This window comes from Callithrix jacchus, chromosome 20, assembly GCF_049354715.1.
Source record: "Callithrix jacchus isolate 240 chromosome 20, calJac240_pri, whole genome shotgun sequence".
In the NCBI taxonomy this organism is placed as follows: domain Eukaryota; kingdom Metazoa; phylum Chordata; class Mammalia; order Primates; family Cebidae; genus Callithrix; species Callithrix jacchus.
In genome coordinates, this window is record NC_133521.1 from 454,236 (window position 1) to 474,096 (window position 19,861).

Consider the following 19,861-nt stretch of genomic DNA (forward strand, 5'->3'; position numbering starts at 1 on the left):
CTAAAAAATGATCAATAGGTAAATTTGAGTATAATATTGATGGATTGCTAATTTTCTAGAATGGTGTTATCAGTAGTAGATTTGATATCCCACAGGACTTCAGAGGCTATGTAACAAATTTGAAGTCAAAGTCATTTGATTTTATAAAAATTTCAAATTAATTTCGGTTTTCTCACATATGTAGAGAATCTCCAGCTGACAATCACTCAACTTCAATTTTTGGCCCTACGATAGTGCTGTTTTTCACTTTATTCAATAAATTGCATGAGACATTCAATACTTTATTTTACCATAATCTTTGTCTTAGTTGATTTTGCCCAACTGTAGGCTAATGTAAGTGCTCTGAGCACATGTAAGGCAGGCAAGGCTGGAGCAGAATGAAAAAATATTAAAGTTTTTTCCTTTTTCTTATAAAAGAAATAATTTGTATGTTAGAGTAATACATTAGAATTTCTTGTAGTATATTCTTAAATCCCTATTTCTCTTTATTTTTTTAATTTTTGAGACTGAGTTTCACTCTGTTGCCCAGGCTGGAGTGCAGTGGCAAGATCTCAGCTCTTTGCCACCTCTGCTTCCTGGGTTGAGGTAATTTTTGTGCCTCAGCCTTTGGAGTAGCTGGGACTACAAGGTTGTACCACCACAGCGAACTAATTTTGGTATTTTTTGTAGAGACAGAGTTTCACTATGCTGGACAGGCTGATCTCAAACTTCTGACACCAAGCAATTGGCTCACCTCAGCCTCCAAATGTGCTGGGATTATAGGCGTGAGCCACTGTGCCTGGCCGCTATTTTTTTTTTTTTTTTTTTTTTTTGAGGCAGAGTTTCGCTCTTGTTACCTAGGCTGGAGTGCAATGGTACGATCTTGGCTCACCGAAACATCTGCCTCCTAGGTTCAGGCAATTCTCCTCCGTCAGCCTCCTGAGTAGCTGGGATTATAGGCACACACCACCGTGCCCAGCTAATTTTTTGTATTTTTTTTTTAGTAGAGACGGGGTTTCACCATGTTGACCAGGATGGTCTCGATCTTTTGACCTCATGATCCAACCGCCTCGGCCTCCCAAAGTGCGGGGATTACAGGCTTATTTTTTTAAATTTAGAAACAAAGCCTCTTTAAGTGTGCTGAGGGATAGATTAACTTTCTTTATAAAAACAGTAACCAAATCTATGTGTTTGAATACAGACTTCTATTTTCACAGATTTACTTAATATATTTGCATCTTGTCCAAGTTATAATAATCAAATGATAATTCTAATTTCTTTGATATAATTTTCCTCTCAAATGACTTTTTTATTCATTAAAAAACTCCAAATTTTTTTAATTTAAGCAAAAAGAAAATAATATTCATTGTTTAACTACGTTTGAACATTTTGGTTTCAAATGTTAATCCAATCAGTTGGTGGACAGATTTACCCAACTGGGATTCACCTTTAATATTCTTTGTGTGGGTGTCAAACATCTCATTTGAACTATTTCTTCATTTTTTCCAATGTTCATTTCAACTTATCTTAAGCAGTGTAACACTCATGCTATTAATTCAAATATATCTTTATAATTACAATGATTTTTGTCATGGCCATATTATATATTTTTTGAATAAAGGGTATCACTCTGTTGCCCAGGCTGAAGTGCAATGGTGTGATCATGGCTCATGGTAGCCTCAACTTCCTACGTTCAAGCAGTCAACCCACCTCAGCTTCCCAAAGTGCTATATTAGAGGCATCAGCCACCACACCCAACCTGTGATAATTTTTAAAAATTGAAACATTTCTGTGCTCTTAAAAGTCTTTTTTTCTTTTCTTTTTTCTTTTACCAAGTTTCACTCTGTTACCCGACTGCAATGCTGTGACACCATCATGGCTCACTGCAACCTCTGCCTCCTGGCTTCAAGCATTTCTTCTGCCTCAGCAACCCGAGTAGCTGGGACTATAGGTGAGTGCCACCACACCCAGCAAGTTTTTGTATTTTTAGTAGATACAGGTTTTCACCATGTTAGCCCGGATAGTCTTGATCTCTTGAACTCATGATTCACCTTCTGTGGCCTCCCAAAGTGCTGGAATTACAGGCATGAGCCATGATGCCTGTCCACTGAGTGTATACTTTATTTCTCTGTTATGTTAATAACTGAGAGAATCAGGGCTAGCATGTACACTTTTAACACTACCCATCTTTGAAGTATTTAAGACCCTTTATTTATTTATTTTTTTGGATTTTAGGTTTTGGGGTACATGAGCAGAGCATGTAAGACAGTTGCGTAGGAACACACTTGGCAGTGTGCTTTTCTTTCCTTCTCCCCTTCACCCACATTTGGCATTTCCCCCAGGCTATCCCTCCCCACCTCCCCCTCCCACTGGCACTCCCCTTTTGCCCCCAATAGACCCCAGTGTTTAGTACTCCCCTTTCTGTGTCCATGTGTTCTCATTTTTCATCACCCACCTATGAGTGAGAATATGCGGTGTTTCATTTTCTGTTCTTGTGTAAGTTTGCTGAGGATGACGTTCTCCAGATTCATCCATGTCCCTACAAACGACACAAACTCATCATTTCTGATTGCTCCATAATATTCCATGGTGTATATGTGCCACATTTTTCCAATCCAGTCTATAATCAATGGGCATTTGGGTTGATTCCAGGTCTTTGCTATTGTAAACAGTGCTGCAATGAACATTCGTGTACATGTGTCCTTATAGTAGAACAATTTATAGTCTTTTGTATATATACCCAGTAATGGGATTGCTGGGTCAAATGGAATTTCTATTTCTAAGGCCTTGAGAAATCGCCACACTGTCTTCCACAATGGTTGAACTAATTTACACTCCCACCAACAGTGTAAAAGTGTTCCTTTTTCTCCACATCCTCTCCAGCATCTGTTGTCTCCAGATTTTTTAATGATCGCCATTCTAACTGGCGTGAGATGGTATCTCAATGTGGTTTTGATTTGCATCTCTCTGATGACCAGTGACGATGAGCATTTTTTCATATGATTGTTGGCCTCATATATGTCTTCTTTCGTAAAGTGTCTGTTCATATCCTTTGCCCACTTTTGAATGGACTTGTTTGTTTTTCTCCTGTAAATCCGTTTGAGTTCTTTGTAAATTCTGGATATCAGCCCTTTGTCAGATGGGTAAACTGCAAAATTTTTTTCCCGTTCTGTTGGTTGCCGATCCACTCTAGTGACTGTTTCTTTTGCTGTGCAGAAGCTGTGGAGTTTCATTAGGTCCCATTTGTCTATTTTGGCTTTTGTTGCCAATGCTTTTGGTGTTTTGTTCTTAAAGTCCTTGCCTACTCCTATGTCCTGGATAGTTTTGCCTAGATTTCCTTCTAGGGTTTTGATGGTGCCAGGTCTTATGTTTAAGTCTTTAATCCATCTGGAGTTAATTGTAGTGTAAGGTGTCAGGAAGGGGTCCAGTTTCTGCTTTCTGCACATGGCTAGCCAGTTTTCCCAACACCATTTGTTAAACAGGGAATCCTTTCCCCCTTGCTTGTTTTTGTCAGGTTTTTCAAAGATTGTATAGTTGTAGATATGTTGTGTTGCCTCCGGTGCCTCTGTTTTGTTCCATTGGTCTATATCTCTGTTTTGGTACCAGTACCATGCTGTTTTGATTACTGTAGCCTTGTAGTATAGTTTGAAATCCGGTAGTGTGATGCCCCCCGCTGTGTTCTTTTTGCTTAGAATTGACTTGGCTATGCAGGCTCTCTTTTGGTTCCATATGAAGTTCATGGTGGTTTTTTCCAGTTCTGTGAAGAAAGTCAATGGTAGCTTGATGGGGATAGCGTTGATTCTGTAAATTACTTTGGGCAGTATAGCCATTTTCACGATATTAATTCTTCCTAACCACGAACATGGAATGTTTCTCCATCTGTTTGTGTCCCCTCTGATTTCGTTGAGCAGTGGTTTGTAGTTCTCCTTGAAGAGGTTCCTTACGTTCCTTGTGAGTTGTATTCCAAGGTATTTTATTCTTTTTGTAGCAATTGTGAATGGCAGTTCGTTCTTGATTTGGCTCTCTTTAAGTCTGTTATTGGTGTAGACGAATGCTTGTGATTTTTGCACATTGATTTTATATCCTGAGACTTTGCTGAAGTTGCTTATCAGTTTCAGGAGTTTTTGGGCTGAGGTGATGGGGTCTTCTAGGTATACTATCATGTCTTCTGCAATTAGAGGCAATTTGGCTTCCACCTTTCCTATTTGAATACTCTTTATTTCTTTTTCCTGCCTGATTGCTCTGGCTAGAACTTCCAGAACTATATTGAATAGGAAGGGTGAAAGAGGGCATCCTTGTCTAGTGCCAGATTTCAAAGGGAATGCTTCCAGTTTTTGCCCATTCAGTATGATATTGGCTGTTGGTTTGTCCTAAATAGCTTTTATTACTTTGAGATACGTTCCATCGATACCGAGTTTATTGAGGGTTTTTAGCATAAAGGGCTCTTGAATTTTGTCAAATGCCTTCTCTGCGTCAATTGAGATAATCCTGTGGTTTTTGTTTTTGGTTCTGTTTATGTGGTGAATTACGTTTATAGACTTGCGTATGTTGAACCAGCCTTGCATCCCAGGGATGAATCCTACTTGATCATGGTGAATAAGTTTTTTGATTTGCTGTTGCATTCGGCTTGCCAATATTTTATTGAAGATTTTTGCATCTATGTTCATCATGGATATTGGCCTGAAGTTTTCTTTTCTTCTTGGGTCTCTGCCGGGTTTTGGTATAAGGATGATGTTGATCTCGTAAAATGATTTGGGAAGTATTCCCTCTTTTTGGATTGTTTGAAATAGTTTTAGAAGGAATGGTACCAGCTCCTTTTTGTGTGTCTGGTAGAATTCGGCTGTGAACCTGTCTGGACCTGGGCTTTTTTTGTGTGGTAGGTTCTTAATTGCTGCCTCGACTTCTGACCTTGTTATTGGTCTATTTATAGTTTCAGCTTCCTCCTGGTTTAGGCTTGGGAGGACACAGGAGTCCAGGAATTTATCCATTTCTTCCAGGTTTACTAGTTTATGTGCATAGAGTTGTTTGTAATATTCTCTGATGATGGTTTGAATTTCTGTGGAACCTGTGGTGATTTCCCCTTTATCACTTTTTATTGCATCTATTTGGTTGTTCTCTCTTTTATTTTTAATCAATCTGGCTAGTGGTCTATTTTGTTGATGTTTTCAAAAAACCAGCTCTTGGATTTATTGATATTTTCAAGGGTTTTTCGTGTCTCAATCTCCTTCAGTTCAGCTCTGATCTTAGTTATTTCTTGTCTTCTGCTGGGTTTTGAGTTTTTTGATCTTGCTCCTCTAGCTCTTTCAATTTTGATGATAGGGTGCCAATTTTGGATCTCTCCATTCTCCTCATATGGGCACTTATTGCTGTATACTTTCCTCTAGAGACTCCTTTAAATGTGTCCCAGAGGTTCTGGCATGTTGTGTTTTCGTTCTCATTGGTTTTGAACAACTTCTTTATTTCTGACTTCATTTCATTGTTTACCCAGTCAACATTCAAGAGCCAGTTGTTCAGTTTCCATGAAGCTGTGCGGTTCTGGGTTGGTTTCTGTATTCTGAGTTCTAACTTGATTGCACTATGATCTGAGAGGCTGTTTGTTATGATTTCAGTTGTTTTGCATTTGTTGAGCAGTGCTTTACTTCCAATTATGTGGTCAATTTTCGATTAGGTGTGATGTGGTGCTGAGAAGAATGTATATTCTGTGGATTTGGGGTGGAGAGTTCTGTAAATGTCTATCAGGTTTGCTTGCTCCAGGTCTGAGTTCAAGCCCTGGATATCGTTGTTGATTTTCTGTCTGGTTGATGTGTTTAATATTGACAGTGGGGTGTTAAAGTCTCCCACTATTATTGTGTGGGAGTCTAAGTCTCTTTGTAAGTCATTAAGAACTTGCCTTATGTATCTGGGTGCTGCTGCGTTGGGTCCATATATCCTTAGGATCGTTAGCTCTTTTTGTTGTATCGATCCTTTTACCATTATGTAATGGTCTTCTTTGTCTCTTTTGATCTTTATTGCTTTAAAGTCTATTTTATCCGAGATGAGAATTGCAACTCCTGCCTTTTTTTGCTCTCCATTATCTTGGTAAATCTTCCTCCATCCCTTTATTTTGAGCCTTTGTGTATCCTTGCATGTGAGATGGGTTTCCTGGATACAGCACCCTGATGGGTTTTGGATTTTTATCCAATTTGCCAGTCTGTGTCTTTTCATTGGTGCATTTAGTCCATTTACACTTAGGGTTAATATTGTTATGTGTGAATTTGATACTGCCATTTTGATGCTAAGTGGCTGTTTTGCCTGTTGGTTGTTGTAGATTCTTCATTATGTTGATGCTCTTTAACTTTTAGTGTTACTTTGGAATGGCTGGTACTGGTTGTTCCTTTCTATGTGTAGTGCCTCTTTTAGGAGCTCTTGTAAAGCAGGCCTGGTGGTGACAAAATCTGAGTACTTGCTTGTTCGCAAAGAATTTTATTTTTCCTTCACTTCTGAAGCTCAGTTTGGCTGGAGATGAAATTCTGGGTTGAAAGTTCTTTTCTTTAAGAATGTTGAATATTGGCCCCCACTCTCTTCTGGCTTGTAGTGTTTCTGCCGAGAGATCTGCTGCGAGTCTGATGGGCTTCCCTTTGTGGGTGACTCGACCTTTCTGTCTGGCTGCCCTTAGTATTTTCTCCTTTATTTCAACCTTGTTGAATCTGACGATTATGTACCTTGGGGTTGCTCTTCTTGCAGAAAATCTTTGTGGTTTTCTCTGTATTTCCTGCATTTGAGTGTTGGCCTGTCTTGCTAAGTGGGGGAAGTTTTCCTGGATGATGTCCTGAAGAGTATTTTCCAGCTGGGATTCATTCTCTTCGTCCCCTTCTGGTACACCTATCAAATGTAGGTTAGGACTTTTCACGTAGTCCCACATTTCCTGGAGACTTTGTTCATTCCTTTTTGCGCTTCTTTCTCTAATCTTGGTTTCCTTGTTTTATTTCATTGAGTTGGTCTTCGACTTCAGATATTCTATCTTCTCCTTGGTCAATTCGGCTATTGAAACTTGTGCATGCTTCGCAAAGTTCTCGTATTGTGTTTTTCAGCTCCTTTAATTCATTCATATTCCTGTCTAAGTTATCTATTCTTGTTATCATTTCCTCATATGTTTTTTTAAGTTCCTTAGTTTCTTTGCATTGATTTAATACATGTTCCTTTAGCTCACAAAAGTTTCTCATTATCCACCTTCTGAAGTCTAATTCCGTCATTTCGTCACAGTCATTCTCCGTCCAGCTTTGCTCCCTTGCTGGTGAGGGGTTTTGGTCCTTTCTAGGAGGCGAGGTGTTCTGGTTTCGGGTGTTTTCCTCCTTTTTTCGCTGTTTTTTTCCAATCTTTGTGGGTTTATCCGCTTGTCGTCTGCGTAGTTGCTGACTTTTCGATTGGGTCTCTGAGTGGACACCCAGATTGTTGATGATGAAGTATTTCTGTTACTTGGTTTTCCTTCTACCAGCCTAGCCTCTTTGCTGTATGACTGCTGAGGTCCACTCCAGGCCCTGTTTGTCTGGGGTGCACCTCTAGCAGCTGTGGCCCAGTGAGGGATGCTACCCGTTTCTTTTTCTGCTATCTTTGTCCCAGGATGATGCCTGCCAAATGTCAGTCTTTTGGATATAGAGGGGTCAGGGAGCTGCTTGAGGAGACAGTCTGTACTTTTTTGGAGCTCAATTTCTGAGCTGTGAGCTCTGTTGTTCATTCAGGGCTGTTAGGCTGCTATGTTTGATTCTGCTGCAACAGAGCTCATTAAAAAAAACCACTTTTTTTCTAAAATGCTCTGTGTTGGGGGGTTCGGGCTTTATTTTTCGATGTCCGTTGAGGTGTCATGCCCAGTTAGAAGGCAGACTAACCACTCTTTGGCTGCCGAGGCTCCGCCCTGCTGTTCTGTGATTCGCCCTGTTCCTGCAGGCTCTGCTGTGGTCTCCGCCACGCCCTGCGGCGGAGTCTCTTCATTGTAGCGTGTTGCCTCGGCAATGGCAGGCTGCGTCAGCAGTGGGCGTGTATCTCAGTAGGGATGTGTTGCCTCAGCAACGGCTGGCTGCATCAGCAGTGGGAATGTATCTCAGTTGGGGTGGGTTGCCTCGGTAGTGATGGACGCCCCTCCCCCACAGAGCATCTGGGACCGTCTGCTCGGGATAGTTTGAAATCGCGGTTTTGTTCGTCACACTGGGTATCCCAAACGATTTGTCCCTGCAATCCCCTGGGCTGGCCTACTGTCCAAGTCTCGTTCAGTCTCAAGTCCAGCCCTCTCAAGTCTCAGGTTGCCGGTTCAACAGGGCACCCGGACAAGCGCGCCCTGTGGGGATTGCTGGGTAGGGCCGGCCGCCGCTGCCCCGGCTGCCGGCTTCGCCAGGCAGACCTACTGCCTGGCGTCCCGTGTCTTTTTTATACTTGGGAGTTTCCCCGTTCTGTGGGCAACAAAGATCAGTCTGGAAATGCAGCTCTGACTCACCTGTTTGCGGATTCAACGAGAGCTCCAATCCTGGGTTGTTCTCACAGCGCCATCTTGAGTACTTCCCCCCTTTATTTATTTTTAAAATTAATATTATTTTTTATTTTTTTATTGCATTTTAGGTTTTGGGGTACATGTGCAGAACATGCAAGACATTTGCATAGGTACACACATCGCAATGTGTTTTGTTGCCTTCCTCCCCTTCACCCACATTTGGCATTTCTCCCCAGGCTATTTCTCCCCAGCACCCCCTCCCACTGGCCCTCCCCTCTTCCCCCCAATAGACCCCAGTGTTTGGTACTCCCTTCCCTGTGTCCATGTTTTCTCATTTTTCATCACCCACCTATGAGTGAGAATATGCAGTATTTCATTTTCTGTTCTTGTGTCAGTTTGCTGAGAATGATGTTCTCCAGATTCATCCATGTCCCTATAAACAACACGAACTCATCCTTTTTGATTGCTGCATAATATTCCATGGTGTATATGCGCCACATTTTCCCAATCCAGTCTATCATTGATGGGCATTTGGGTTGGTTCCAGGTCTTTGCTATTGTAAACAGTGCTGCAATGAACATTCGTGTGCATGTGTCCTTATAGTAGAACGATTTATAGTCCTTTGTATATATACCCAGTAATGGGATTGCTGGGTCAAATGGAATTTCTATTTCTAAGGCCTTGAGGAATTGCCACACTGTCTTCCACAATGGCTGAACTAGTTTACACTCCCACCAACAGTGTAAAAGTGTTCCTATTTCTCCACATCCTCTCCAGCATCTGTTGCCTCCAGATTTTTTTAATGATCACTATCCTAACTGGTGTGAGATGGTATCTCAATGTGGTTTTAGTTTGCATCTCTCTAATGACCAGTAATGATGAGCATTTTTTCATATGTTTGTTGGCCTCATGTATGTCTTCTTTTGTAAAGTGTCTGTTCATATCCTTTGCCAATTTTTGAATGGGCTTGTTTGTTTTTCTCCTGTAAATCCGTTTGAGTTCTTTGTAAATTCTTGATATCAGCCCTTTGTCAGATGGGTAAACTGCAAAAATTTTTTCCCATTCTGTTGGTTGCCGATTCACTCTAGTGACTGTTTCTTTTGCCGTGCAGAAGCTGTGGAGTTTGATTAGGTCCCATTTGTCTATTTTGGCTTTTGTTGCCAATGTTTTTGGTGTTTTGGTCATGAAGTCCTTTCCTACTCATATGTCCTGAATGGTTTTGGCTAGATTTTCTTCTAGGGTTTTTATGGTGCCAGGTCTTATGTTTAAGTCTTTAATCCATCTGGAGTTAATTGTAGTGTAATGTGTCAGGAAGGGGTCCAGTTTCTGCTTTCTGCACATGGCTAGCCAGTTTTCCCAACACCATTTATTAAACAGGAAATCCTTTCCCTGTTGCTTGTTTTTGTCAGGTTTATCAAATATTGTATGGTTGTAGGTATGTTGTGTTACCTCCGATGCCTCTGTTTTGTTCCATTGGTCTGTATCTCTGTTTTGGTACCAGTACCATGCTGTTTCGATTACTGTAGCCTTGTAGTATAGTTTGAAATCCGGTAGTGTGATGTTCCCCACTGTGGTCTTTTTGCTTAGAATTGACTTGGCTATGTGGGCTCTATTTTAGTTCCATATGAAGTTCATGATGATTTTTCCAGTTCTGTGAAGAAAGTCAATGGTAGCTTGATGGGGATAGCATTGATTCTGTAAATTACGTTGGGCAGTATAGCCAAATATTATTGTTAATTGAAGGATAGTAATTATATACATGTGTGGATACAACATGATGTTTTGATATATGTTTACCATGTGAAATGATTTAATCAAAAAAATTAACTTATCTGTTAAGTGGCTTACCTGTCATTTTTATAATGGGAAATTTGAAATTTACTCTTTTGATTATTTTGAAATATACAATACATTGACTATAGTCACAATGCTGTGTAATAGATCTAAAAAATTATTTCCCCTGTCTGTTTAAACTGTTAGTTTGCTAAGAATGGCCTCTAGCTCCATTCATGTTCCTGCAATGGACATGATCGCTTTCATTTTCATGGCTGTGTAGTATTCCATGGTGTATATGTACCACATTTACTTTATCTAGTCTATCATTGATGAGAATTTAGGTTGATTCCATGTCTTTGCTATTGTGAATAGTAATAATAGTAAGCTCTGTTGGCTTGTTAAAAATGACGGCCTCCAGCTCTCTCTATGAGATCAAAGGACATGATCTCATTCTTTTGTTTTGGCTGAGAACGTACACCATGCTCTCGCTTACAACTGGGAGCTAAGTGTTGAGAACACATGGACACAAGAAAAGGAATAATAGACACTGGTGTCTACTCGAGGGTGCAGGTTTCGAGGAAGGAGAGAATCAGACAAAATAACTATTGGGTGCTATGCTTAGCACCTCAGTTACAAGATAATCTGTACAACAAACCCTCACAACATGAGTTTACCTATGTAACAAACCTCTGTGTGTACTCCCAAACCTAAAATAAAAGTAAAAAACAAAAACTGTACTTTTTGAGAAACAGCTCCTCATTTCTTCTCTCCCTGCTCCCCCAACCTCTGGTATCCAGTATTCCAAACTGAACCTACACAGACCTAGGTGATATAGCCTTCTACACACCTAGGTTATAGTCTTTTATTGTATGGCCTGTTGCTCCTGGGCTGCAAGCCTAGACAGCATGATACTGCACAGAATACTGTAGAATTCTAACACAATGGTACATATCTGTTTATCTATTTAAATTTATATATATATTTTTTGAGATGGAGTCTTACTCTTTCCCAGGCTGAAGTGCAGTGGCATGATCTTGACTCACTTCAATCTCTGCTTCTTGGGTTCAAGTTGTTCTCCCACCTCAGTTTCCCGAGTAGCTGGGACTGCAGTGCTGCATCACTATGCATGGCTGTATTTTTAATAGAGATGGGGTTTCAACATGTTGGGCTGGTCTCAAACTCCTGACCTCAAGTGATCCACTCACCTTTTTTTTTTCACCTTGGCCTCCCAAAGCGCTGGGATTACAGGCGTGAGCCACTATGCCTGGCCATATCTGTGTATCTAAACATGAAAAAAGGTACAGTATTAGACAGAAGTAATAGACACTGGGCCCTTTATAAGGGGGAAGGGTGAGAGGAGGTTGAGATTTGAACAATTACCTATTGAGTACAATGTTCACTGTTTGGTTGAGGTGCACACTGAAAGCCAAATTCTAGTATGCAATATATCTAAGTAACGAACCTGCACATAGATCCCCTCAATTCAGAAATTAAATATATAGAAGTATAAAAGGCTGGGCACAGAGGTTCATGTCTGTAATTCCAGCACTTTGGGAGGCAGAGATGACGGGCATATCACTGAGGTCAGGAGTTCGAGACCAGCATGGCCAATAAGACAAACCTCATCTCTACTAAAATACAAAATATTAACTAATGGTAGTGAGCACCTGTAATCCCAGCTACTTGGAAGGCTGAAGCAAAAGAATCACTTAAATCCGGGAGGCAGAGGTTGCAGTGAGCTGAGATCACACCACTGCACTCCAGCCTGGGTGACAGAGCAAGACTCAGTCTCAAAATACATACATACATACATGTTTAAATAAATAAAAATAACAAAAAGTAAAGGTACAGTATTATACTATTAAGGAAGCACCATCATATATCTGGCCCATCATTACTGAAATACTATTATGTGGTGCCTGACTGTCCCCGTTATTTTGTAATATATGTATATATCCTAATTGTTTTTTTCCGTTAATATTTAAGGCATTTGCTTTAGTGTGTTGGGGCTGGCATCACAAAATAGCATAGGCTGAGTGCTTTAAACAAAGGAAATTTATTTTCTTACAGCATCGGAGACTACAAGTCCAAGATCAAAGTGTCAGAAGATGTAGTTTCTTCTGAAATCTTTTTTCTTGTCTGGCAGATGACCTCCTTATCTCTGTGATTTCACATGGTGTTTCTACTGTTGTCTCCTGGCTGTCCACATTTTATTTTCTTTTAAGGATGCCAGTCAGTTTGAATTGGGCCCCACTGTAACAGTCTCATCTTTTTTTATTGATGCCCAGGCTAGAATGTCATGGCATGATCTTGGCTCACTGCAACCTCCACCTCCCATGTTCATGTAATTCTCCTGCCTCAGATTCCTGAGTAGCTGGGATTACAGGGGTGCACCACCATGCCTGGATAACTTTTGTATTTATACTAGAGATGGAGTTTCATCATGTTGGCCAGGCTGTTTTCAAACTCCTGATTTCTGGTGATGTGCCCACCTTGGCCTCCCAAAGGGTTTGGATTACAGGTGTGAGGCACCATGCCCAGCCCAGTCTCACTTTTTAATCACAGTAATGAAGGCTTTATCTCAGTTAAGGTCACATTCTGAAGTACTGGGGTTTAGGGCTTTAACATATAAATTTTTGATTGTAGGGGGAGACAATTCACATTTGATAGATTTCAACCTTGACTTACCTTCCAGATCATGGTCATTTGCCTGTAGAATGGCCCCTTTGGGGGTAAATTCCAAGACCCCCAGTGGATGTCTGAAATGATGCATAATACAGAACCTGATATATACTATGCTTTTTTCTTTTCTTTTCTTTTATGAGACAGAATCTCATTCTGTCACCCAGGCTCGAGTGCAGTGCCACGATCTCAGCTTACTGAAACTTCCACCTCCTGGGTTCAAGCAAATCTCCTGTCTCAGCCTATTGAGTAGCTTGGATTACAGGCATATGCCACCGTGCCTGACTAATTTTGTTTTTGTATAGTTAGTAGAGATGAAGCTTCACCATGTTAGCCAGGATGGTCTCCATCTCCTGACCTTGTTATATGCCTGCCTCGGCCTCCCAAAGTGCTGGGATTACAGGTGTGAGCCACTGTGTCTTGCCTACTATGTTTTTTTCTATGCATACTCACCTATGATAAAGTTTTATTTATAAATGAGAAGCAGTCTTTTTTTATTATTAGTTACTATTGTTAGTTTCTTAGGTTCACACTGAAGCTAGCAATAGTAAAAATAATAAAATAGAAAAATTATAAAAATACACTATTAAAAGTTATTTGAATGCTGTCTGTGCCCCTCAAAATATTTTTTTGTGGGAGAGGTTGTTTTTGTTGAACAGGCTGAGGCTGGAATGCAGTGGTGCAATCTTGACTCACTGAAACCTCTTTTTATTTTATCTTTATTTTAGAAAAGGTCTCACTCTGTTGGCCAGGCTGGAGTGAAGTGGCATGAACGAGACTCATGGCAGCCTTGAACTTCCAGACTCAAGGGATCCTCCCACCTCAGCTTTGAGTAGCTGGGACCACAGACACATGCCCACACACCTGGCTAATTTTTAGGTTTTTGTAAAGGCGGGGGTCTTGCCATATTTCCTGTGCAGATATGGAAATTCTGGACTCAAGCACTCTGCTGTCTTCAGCCTTTCAAAGTGCTGGGATTACAGGCATGAGTCACTATGCCCTGCTTGTCTCTTTCTTTCCCTCCCTCCCTTCCTTCCTTCCTCTCTTTCTTCCTTCCTTTCTTTCTCTTTCTTTCCTTCCTTCCTCCTTCCCTCCCTACCTTCCTCCTTCCCTCTCCCCCTCCCTCCCTCTTTTCCTTCCTTCCTTCCTTCCTTCCTTCCTTCCTTCCTTCCTTCCTTCCTTCTTTCCTTCCTTCTCTTTCTTTAGATGGAGTTTTGCTCTTGTCCAGGCTGGAGTTCATTGGTGCAATCTCAGCTTGAATATACCTTAGGAGTTTTCTGGTCCTTACTGGAGAAAGTTTTATTTTTAGATATTAAAGTTTATACAATTTTGAGCATCTATGCTATAATATTACAGCCCTAGATTTGTTCATGGATTTCTTTTTTGTTTTTGAGACATGGAGTTCTGCTCTTGTCAATGAGGCTGATGTGCAATAGTGTAATCTCAGCTCATTGCAACCTCTGCCTCCCAGGTTCAAGCAATTCTCCTGCCTCAGCCTCCTGAGTTGCTAAAATTACAGGCATGCACCACTATACCTGGCTAATATTTATGTATTATTTGGAAAGACAGGGTTTTATCATGTTGTCTAGGCTGGCCTGGAACTCCTGACCTCAGGTGATCCACCGTTCTTGGCCTCCCAAAGTGCTAGGATTACATGCATGAACCATCACACCGGGCCTGTCCATGGATATTTTAAAAGATGTGCTTTGAGCACTCTAAAACAAAAGCAGTAGGCCTAAAATTTATATTTAGGTATTTCTACTATATTACAGATATTGTTTTTGTGGAGCTATAGTTTAATAAGGTTTTTAAAGGTAATAAGACATTGTATATTCTTGAATATTGTTATTTTCTAGAAAGTTTACTTAAATAAGCACAAATGCAAAAGACAGGAGTGATAGATAATATTGAAGCACTAGGAAAGAACTCTGTGGGTAAAAACTCAACATCAAATACACAAATACTGCAGTGAGCCTAAATTGCACCATTGCATTCCAGCCTGGGCAACAGAGTGAGACTCCGTCTCAAAATAAAATAAAAACAAAACAGGAATATGGTAACTGAAAATATTTATATTCTTTTCAAGTGGTCTTTGAAAAACAAAAGCAAATCTATCTGCAAACACATGTAGGTGGGGCAAGAGTGTGTGAAAATGGAACATTAATGAAGATTGATTGATGAAAAATGTGATCTAAAAAGTAGAAAAAATTTTTTTCCACCATTTTGATGAAAGATCTTCTATTTTGTCTTTTATCACTCAGGATAATAAGAAATAAAATTGCAAGTAAATCAGATACTTTAAGTTGTCCTATGATTTACGTTTTACTAATCCATATGTGTAGAAGTGTAAGGGATTTTTAAAAGAGAAACAAGGTTGAAATTCCTAAATCTGAATTCAGATAGAAGGTGAATCTTCAAAAGAATTGATAATTTTGGAAAATAATTTTAAAGAAAGGCATGCCAGTCAGTGATTATCTAGTTACACAATTTGTTGTCAGAGATTGTGAGGGCTTTACTATAAAAACTACAGGATGAACCATGAATCCTCAGTGCTGAGGTTTTGTTTGTCTTCTTTCTTAATAGGTGAACATTATACCACTGATTGCCAAAGGAGACACGGTTTCTTAAACGATTTCCAGACGTTTAAGGGGAAGTAACGAGTGAGTTGATTAGCATTGGCATTCAGATATATCAGTTCCCAACGGATGAACAAACTACTGCTCGAGTGAACTCCAATTATGATAAGCTTCAGTAACAATATCTGACAGATGGTATAGATGAGTTTTAACTAAAATCCAGTATGAAAGAAGTTTCATTTGTTGATTTCAAAAAACTTTTGCTGAGAATTGACACTTTGTATACAGATTTATTTAGATTAAATTTATACACCATATTTCTTAAGGATATTGGCCTATAAGTTTCTTCTCAGAAGTATATTTTCTTGCTTTGATATCAAGGGGAAGCTGGCCTTATAAAATGACTCTGAAAGTGTTACCTCTTTTTTCTATTTTTTCAAAGATGTTGAGTATGTTTTATATTAAATTTTCTTTGAATGTTTGGTAGAATTTACCCATGAAGTAATCTGGTCCTAGGCTATATTTTGGAGTTTGAAACATTACTTCTTCAGGTCCTCTATTTGTTATTGGTCTCCTTAAGCTCCCCATTTATTATTCATTCAATCTTGGTAGGTTATATGTTTCTACTACTTTTCTCATTTCTTCTAAATTGTCGAATTTGTTAGTGTATAACTGTTCTTAATAGTTTCTTGTAATTCTGTTTATTTCTGTAAGACAAGTTGTAATGTTGTCTCTTTCATTTCTTATATTAGTAACATATTCTCTTTTTCTGTTGTTAGTCTAGGTAAGGGCTTTGACTTTGATTTTTTTCAAAATCAGCTCTTAGCTTCATTGATTAAATTTTGTTTTGTTTTGAGACAGAGCCTCACTTTGTCACTCAGGCTGGAGTGCAGTGGAAATATTTTGGCTCACTGTGACCTCTACCTCCCAGGTTCAAGCAATTCTCCTGCCTCAAGCTCCCAAGTAGCTGGAATTACAGGTGCTGGCCACCACACCCATCTAATTTTTGTATTTTTAGTAGAAACAGGGTTTCACCATTTTGGTCAGGCTGGTCTCAAACTCCTGACCTCAAGAGATCCAACTGCCTTTGCTTCCCAAAGTGCTGGTATTCCAGGCATGAGCCAGTGGGCCCAGCCAATTAAAATGTTTTTTATTCTGTATTTCATTATTTATTCTCTAATCTTTGTTGTTTCTTTCCTTATGCTAATTATTGGTTTAGCCCCCCGCCTCATTTTTTCAGGTATAAAGTTAGGTTGTTTATTTGACATTTTTTGTTTGTTTGTTCTATGAGGGGGAATCTTCCTTTGTCCACCAGGCTGGAGTGCAGCATTGTAATCTTGGCTCACTGCAACTTCGACCTCCTGGGTTGAAGCAATTCTCCTGTCTCAGCCTCAGTGTCAGTCCAGAATAGCTGGGACTACAAGCATGCGCCATCACACCTGGCTAACTTTTTTGTATTTTTAGTAGAGATGGGGTTTCGCCATGTTATCCAGGCTGGTCTTTAACTCCCAACCTCAAGCAATCTGCCCACCTCAGTTTCCCAAAGTGCTGGGATTACAGGCATGAGCCATCACCTGGCTGAGATTTTTTTTCTAAGATGTATGTGTTTACTACTATAAACTTCCTGTTTTTTATTTTAGATTCAGAGGGTATATGTACACATTTGTCAAATAAATATATTGCATACTGGTGAGGTTTGGCTTCTAGTGAACCTGTCCCTGAAACAGTAAACATTGTGCTCAACAGATTTCTTTTTGAGACATTTTCTTGCTTTGTCACCCTAGCTGTTGTGTGGTGGCATGATCACAGCTCACTACCAATAGGTAATTTTTTGACCATCAACCTTTTGCCAATCTCTCCTTTTGGAGTCCCACTATCTATTGTTTCCATTTTTATATTCTGTTGTGCTCATTGTTTAGCTTTCGCTTGTAAGTGAGAACATGTGGTATTTGATTTTCTGTTTCTGAGTTATTTCACTTAGAATAATGGCCCCCAGATCCATCCATGTTACTGCATAGAGCATGGTTTCATTTTTTATGGCTTCATAGTATTCCATGGTGTACATACACCACACATATAAATCCAGTCCACTGCTAATTGACATTTAGGTTAATTCCAAGACTTTACTATTATGAGTAGGAATGTAATACACATATGAGTGAAAGTGACTTTTTAATATAATTATTTATTTTTTCTTTCAGGTAGATGCCCAGTAGTTTTATGATTGGGTTAAATAGTAGCTCTATTTTTAATGCTTTGAGAAATCTCTATATTGTTTTTTATAGCGGTTGTGCTCACTCATGTTCCCACCACCAGTGAATAGGCATTCATTTTTCTCTGCATCCTCAAAAACATCTGTTGTATTTGTAGTACTAGCCATTCTGTGTAAGATGATATCTTATTGCAGTTTGTTTGTTTTTGAGATGGAATCTCATTCTGTCCCTCACGCTGGAGTGCAGTGGTATGATTTTGGCTCACTGGGTTCAAGTGATTCTCTGAACCTAATCTCTGCCTCCTGGGTTCAGGTGATTCTCCTCCCTGAACCTCCTGAGTAGCTATGATTACAAGTGCCCACCACCACGTCCAGCTAATTTTTGGATGCTTTTTAGGTTCCATATGATATTTAGGATCATTTTTTTTTCTAATTTTATGAAAAATGACATTGGTAATTTGATTGGAATTGTGTTAAATATGTAGACTCCTTTGGTTAGTATGGTCTTTGAAATAATACTGATTCTTTCAATCCAAAAATTCTGGGATCCAAGATGGCTGATTAGGAGCAGCTCAGACTTGCAGCTCCCAGTGAAAGCACAGAGGGTGAGTAAATATTGCATTTCCAGATGGATTTTTATTGCCCACAGACCAGGAGATTCCCAGGTGGAGGAGCCCCACGGGTTGCCAGCATGGCTGTTTTGGTCCACACAGCTGTTTTGGCTGGCATCTCTGTTTTTGCTGGCACCCCAGCACTGCAGGTCTCCACACAAAATACACGGGTCTGGGAGCCATTTTAGCTGGTGATTGGAGCTTCTGAGAGACAAGGTCACTCATTCAACTGATAAAAAAGGGGACTGAAGCAGAGAGCCAGGCCAGAAGATTCCTGGGCAAAAAGGTGCCACAAATCTCAGCATGGCCCTTTCAGCTGGTTCAGTGGGACCATATTCTTTTCTTTTTTTAAGACAGAGTCTTGCTCCATCACCCACACTGGAATGCAATGGCACAATCTAGGCTCACTACAACCTTCACTTCATGGGTTAAAGCAAGTACCCTGCCTTAGCCTCCCATGTATCTGGAATTAACAGGCACCTGCCATAACCCCCACCTAATTTTTGTGTTTTTAGTAGAGACGGGGTTTTACCATGTTGGCCAGGCTGGTTTCAAACTCCTGGCCTCTGGTGATCAGCCCACCTAGGCCTACAAAGGTGATGGGATTATGGGGTGAGACACTGCACCCAGCCTGGTTACTTTATTCTAAAGGTCGTGTGTGTGCGTGTCTGTGTGTGTGTGTGTGTGTAAGAGCACCTTTCAAACAAATATTTTATTTTTCTTTTGTAAAAAGACATTATTTCCACATTGGGAGTTGAGTATTTGCATATTTGAGGTCGAACTTTTACCCACAAAATTTTTTCTTAGTTCTTTGATATGGTTACTCCTATCTTTTGCATTTGAACTTAAATATAAACTTTGTAGAAAAATAACAATATACAAGATTTAAAAGTGTTTTATTATTTAAAATATCTTAATTAAAGCTCCAATATAGTAGAAATACATAAATACAAATGTTAGGCAGAGTGCTTTTGTTTTAGATTGCTCAAAGCACATCTTTAAAAAAAAATTCATGAACAGGCCTTGAGTGGTGTCTCATGTCTGTAATCCCAGCACTTTCAGAGGCCAAGGTGGGTGGATCGCCTGAGGTCAGGAGTTTAAGACCAGCCTGGCCAAAATGATGAAACTACGTCTCTGCTAATACAAAAATTAGTCAGGTTTGGTGGCAGGTGCTTTTAATTTCAGCTACTCAGGAGGCAGAGGCAAAAGAATTGCTTGAACCTGGGAGGCAGAGGTTGCAGTGAGCCAAGATCACACCACTGCACTTCAGCCTGAGCAAGAAGAGCAAAATTTCATCTAAAAAAAAAAAATCCATGGACAAATCCAGGGCTGTAATATTATAGCATAGGCGTTCAAAATTGTGAAAGCTTTAATATCCAAAACTAAAAGCTTCTCCAGTAAGGATCAGACAACTGCTAAAGTAGATTCAGGCCTAACATAAATGTTTGGGGTGATATTAATTAGAAAGCTGGAAAAGACATACTCCAGTGTGTTGGGTCCCTTTCAGCTCCCCCTGCCTTCTTTCTTTTCCTGACCAAAAATCACAGAGCGCCTTGGCCTCTCT

The 19,861-nt window shown here is 40.0% G+C and overlaps 1 long non-coding RNA gene across 1 annotated transcript in view; it reads left to right on the forward strand.

The window, feature by feature from the left end:
• Positions 1 to 15,752, forward strand: part of LOC144580515 (uncharacterized) — a 37,983-nt gene extending 22,231 nt beyond the window's left edge. Inside the window, exons 2-3 of the long non-coding RNA XR_013530077.1 lie at positions 1,816 to 1,930; positions 15,482 to 15,752. This is a non-coding gene — a long non-coding RNA (uncharacterized LOC144580515). The remainder of the gene's footprint in view (positions 1 to 1,815; positions 1,931 to 15,481) is intronic.
• Positions 15,753 to 19,861: the final 4,109 nt, after the last annotated feature.